This window comes from Mastomys coucha, unplaced genomic scaffold, assembly GCF_008632895.1.
Source record: "Mastomys coucha isolate ucsf_1 unplaced genomic scaffold, UCSF_Mcou_1 pScaffold3, whole genome shotgun sequence".
Classification (NCBI taxonomy): Eukaryota; Metazoa; Chordata; class Mammalia; order Rodentia; family Muridae; genus Mastomys; species Mastomys coucha.
In genome coordinates this window covers 26,743,407-26,748,274 of record NW_022196909.1, presented here as the reverse complement: position 1 = coordinate 26,748,274, position 4,868 = coordinate 26,743,407, and the positions used below count along the sequence as shown (strand labels likewise).

The following is a 4,868-nucleotide window of genomic DNA, read 5'->3' as shown; positions in this document are numbered from 1 at the left end:
CTCTTTCTCTCTCATACACACACACACACACACTCACACACACACATAAATACAGGGGAGACTAGAATAGACACAAGCAGCTCAGAACAGCAGTAGAGTCAGAGAAGGTAATCAGAAGTTCCATTTTCATAGTCTGTTATTATAAAACAGAAAATTATCCAGAATTACCAATGACGATGGCCGGAATTTTTTTTTTCCCCAGGGGAGAGCGCGAACGCAGTCCCCACTACCACAAATTATGCCGTCGAGTTTCCCGCATTTGGGGAAATCGCAGGGGTCAGCACACCCCAAGTGCAATGGGTGAGCCTTGCCCTGGGAAAACCACCTTCCTGATCATGGTGTCTCCCCTGGATGGCCGGGATTTTATAGACGGCAAGTCATGGGGAAGGTGGGAAGTCCAAATTGGCTGCTTAGAAATGGGCCTGGAAGTCAGACGTGAAAAGTGAGCTGGAGCCATTGCCGTGGGCAGTGGGAGCTGAAGAAGGAAGGGGAGGCCACCTAGAGCAGTGGCCCTCAGCCTTCCTAAGAGTACTGCCCTCTAATATAGCTCCTCATGGCCTGCTGACTCCCCAACCATAAAATGACCTTTGTTACTACTTCATAACTGTTATTTTGCTACTGTTGTGAATCATAATCTGTGTTTTCTGATGGTTGTAGGGGATTCCTGTACAAGGGTTTTTGGACCCCCCCCCCAAAGGGGTCACGACCCACAGGGTGAAAACTACTGACCTAGAGAAACTTCATGGAATGAGAAGGGCAGGGGACTGAACCCTGAGGAGCCCGTGTATTCTGGAAGGCTAGAGAAAAGGAGACCATGGAGGGATGCGAGGAATGCTCACATCTTAGAAGACATACGGGATTTTAGAAGGGGGCAGTCACCCCTGTACACAGCTGGTTTCCCTGCTCAGGTGGCTCATGAGCATCTCCTTGTTAACAAGTCTAAGACCAGGCTCACCATCTCTTCTTTAAATCTTCTATCTCTGCAACGCTGTACCCCCATGCAGCTGACCTGGGGGTTTCTCTCGGTTCATCCTAGTCACCAAGTCCTGGTTCACCTAGTCCTGATTTCTTTCTCCTTCCTCCCCTCAGGGCTGTTGTTTTTGAGACCATCATTCACCTGTTCCTGAGCACCCTTGTGCTTCATGAAACTCACTGCCAACCCCTGAGGAGGGTCCTGATTAGTCTACTTTAATCACAATGTCTCTGTTCTCCTTGCTAATGTCTGGTTTCATTGTGGTCGTGTGACTCATGGTAATATAAGGGACGTCTTCTGGGAAAGGTTTCTTGCTTCTGTGGGAGCCATACGGGAAGAGGCCCTCTCTTCCTTCTTCACTTGGGCATGGCTGTGGAATTCATGCTGGAGAAGAGAATCCTGTGGGTAACAGGAGTGATGTCTATAGTGAAGCCCCAAAGTGAAGAACCTCTCTCCTGACGATGCTCAAGTGTGCTGAGGATATTCGATCATATGGTGAACCCTGAGATTGTGTCTCTGGGTGTGGCTCAGTCTTTAGCTCATACCTTTAATCTCTCTGGCTGGAATATAGACGTGCACTTAGAACATACCTTTAATCTATTTATTTAATATATTTTTGTTTTTTTGTTTGTTTGTTTGGTTGGTTTTTTTGAGACAGGGTTTCTCTGTGTAGCCCTGGCTGTCCTGGAACTCACTCTGTAGACCAGGCTGGCCCTGAACTCAGAAATCTGCCTGCCTCTGCCTCCCAAGTGCTGGGAATTAAGGCATGTGCCACCACTGTCCTATTGAATATTTTTTTAAGATTTATTCATTTTACGTATGTGAGTACACTGTCACTATTTTCAGACATACCGTAAGAGGGCATCAGATCCCATTACTGATAGTTGTAAGCCACCATGTGGTTGCTAGGAATTGAACTCAGGGCATCTGGAAGAGCAGTCAGTGCTCTGAACCATCTTTAATTCCAAACATCTTCTTTAAATCTTCTTTAAAGCTTAGGACACATCTTTAATCCCAAACAGTGAAGGTAAAGTTAGTTTGTAGACGGAAGCAGCCATGTTTGAAAGCAAATGTCTACCTGAGTGGCAGACAAAGTGATGAATCAGAGAAAGATTTGACAGAATAGGATATACCCACTTCTCATGAGAAGAGAGGGGAAAGGAGAGCTATAAGAGTGAGCAATGGAGAGAGGGAGAGACAAAGAGACAGACAGACAGACAGACAGAAAGAGAGAGAGAGAGAGAGAGAGAGAGAGAGAAAGAGAGAGAGAGAAGCAGTTTTCCTAGGAGAGTTTTATAGAGACAGGTTAAAGAGAGAACAAGCTAGACACAGGCAAAGACAGAACGAGCCAGAGAATGAGAATGAGCCAGAAGATTAGAACAGATTGCTAAAGTTTGTTTGACACCAAACAGAGCAAAAAAATCAGAGGCCGAGAGAGAAGCCAGATTGAATCAGTCAACTTGGAGAGGAGTTTGAGCCAGAAGAGCGGAGTTGAACCAGCCAGCCAGAGTACAGAAAGAACTAGAAAGGGTGAGCCTATTCTGCAGTAAGTCTCAGAGGCTGAAAACATTCTAGGCCTAGGTAAGATCATATGGAGGCTAGAAGCTTCCAAGTTAGCATGATGGAGGCAGTAAGTCTCCAAGAGGACAACTTCGTCAGGAGAATAAAAGTTACTGTTTCACATGGGTTCCTCTTCTCCACAGCCTCCACCCCTTCCCTAGATGAAGAGGTCAGAGGCTGGATGTGGTGTAGGACCTCAGGATGAGCCTGGGTTTAGCTAAATCAGTCTTGTTCTCCCACCCTTGATTGACCATGACCCAAAGGTGAAGAGGGGAAGGGCTTCTTCTAGAGAGGAATATGTAACAGGGCATTCCCATGTGAGAGGCTGGCTGGGCCAATGGGGGCAGCTGCTTGCTTCCTGCTCTCAGGGAAATCCATAAGAAGAGTCACATTTACATTCCTTGGCTCGGTTTCCCTCCCAGAGGTCATTCTGGGAAAAGAAAGGTGACGAATAATTCCATTCAGAAGTGAAGTTTTATAAGAAGAAAGTACTCAAAGCAAGATGGCGACTGGGTCTTGAGGTTGGGGGAGAAGACAGCATTAGTCAGAAAAACAAAAACAACAACAACAACAACAAAAACAGTACATAGGATAAAACACAGCAATACAGCCTTCAAGGGACTGAGAGGTTTAACTTTTAAAACCTGAAGAGTAGCTTCGTTTAGAGTGAAAATATAGGGGTAAGGGGAGAGAGAGATGTATAGCAGGGAGAGCCAGAGAGACCTCTCCAGAGCAAATCCTAAGGCAATCCCCCTCACAAAGGAAACAGAAGAGATGTATAAGCTATCTTCCTGCCTCACACCTTCTCCATGTGCTGGTCTAGCTCCCGCCCTTCAGGCTAACCTCAGGCTGCCTCTGGCAATCCATTTCTGATATCCCTCAAGCTGTCCCCTAACCCTTTTGACCAACCTCATGGACCCTTGTTTGTAGGAAGGATTGTACCATAGTGTGATTTTTTTTTTTTTTACCCCATTTGGCCTTTACAGAAAGGTGGAGAAGTTCATGACCCTCCCCGACAATACTTGATAGATCCTAAGTTATTTTTTTTCTAAAAAAGATTTATTTCTTTTATTGTATGCGAGTACACTGTTGCTGTCTTCAGACACACCAGAAGAGGACATCGGATCCCATTACAGATGGTCGTGAGCCACCATGTGGTTGCTGGGAATTGAACCCAGGACCTCTGAAAGAGCAGTCAGTGCTCTTAACCTCTGAGCCATCTCTTCAGTTGTGATACTAAGATTTTTAGTGAATCTGTCCATCCTGTGATTTGCCAGAAACAAACAAACAAACTTCACCATTTTGGGACAAATTTAAAGAAAGTATTTATTAAATATTAAATAATTGACCAAGAGATGGGCTTTTGTCAGGATCATTCCCAAGAATTTCTCATCTGAGAATGGCCTTGTGCCATGTGTTACAGATACTTATAAAGACAAATGTATAGGCTACTCTTATTTCCCAAGAACTACAATTCCCAGCATTCCAGGAAATTACCTGTTTCCTGGCAAGGGGTGCTTACAGGTTAATTTTGGGAATTACAAACCCTGCTAAAGTTATGTTTTATCTAAGATACCCCTTTGTCTTAGTCACTGTTCTATTGCTGTGAAGAGACACCATGGTCAAGACAACTCTTATAGAGGAAAGCATTTAATTAGGGGCTTGCTTTCCATTTTAGAAGTTGGTCCATGATCATCATGGTGAAAGGCAGACAGATAAGAAGCTAGGAGCTTTACATCCTAATCCCAGGCAGCAGGCAGAGAGAGAGAGAAAGAGAGAGAAAGAGAGAGAGAGAGAGAGAGAGAGAGAGAGAGAGAGAGAGAGAGAGAGAGAGAGTTTGACATGGGCTTTTGAAACTTCAAAACCCACCTCCAGAGACACACTTTTTCCAAAAGGGATGCAGAGCCCGGGATTCTGCTTAACCTCAGGATTCATGGACTGTCAAATAAGAGAGGGGACATGCTCTCAGTTTGAGATTGCTCTGGCTCTGCCATCTCCCACGGTTTCCCGTCCTCTCTGGGTACATGAGAGACTCTCTCACGAACTCTAGTGTCCAGTTAAGGCTTTTTGATTTCAAGGAGGCCTTGACTTCCTGCTGCATTAGACACCATGAATACTGAGTTAAGAACACTGGCTGTTCTTCCAGAGAAACTGGTTCAATCCCCCAGCTCCTCACATAAGGTGGCTCACTACTACCTCCTGGCTCTTGGGGTGGAGATCCCACTTCCTCTCTGGCCTCCACCACCACTTACACATAATGGGGTACACTCACAAGACACATATGTATATACATAAATAATTTAAAAAGTACACTGGGGGTTGGTCTGTTGCTATG

At 45.3% G+C, this 4,868-nt stretch overlaps 1 non-coding gene across 1 annotated transcript; it reads right to left on the bottom strand.

Annotated features, from left to right (window-relative positions):
- Positions 1-200: 200 nt before the first annotated feature.
- LOC116075602 lies at positions 201-362 on the bottom strand. Its single transcript, XR_004112637.1, has one exon. It is a non-coding gene; the product is annotated as a U1 spliceosomal RNA (small nuclear RNA).
- Between the last annotated feature and the right edge of the window lie 4,506 nt (positions 363-4,868).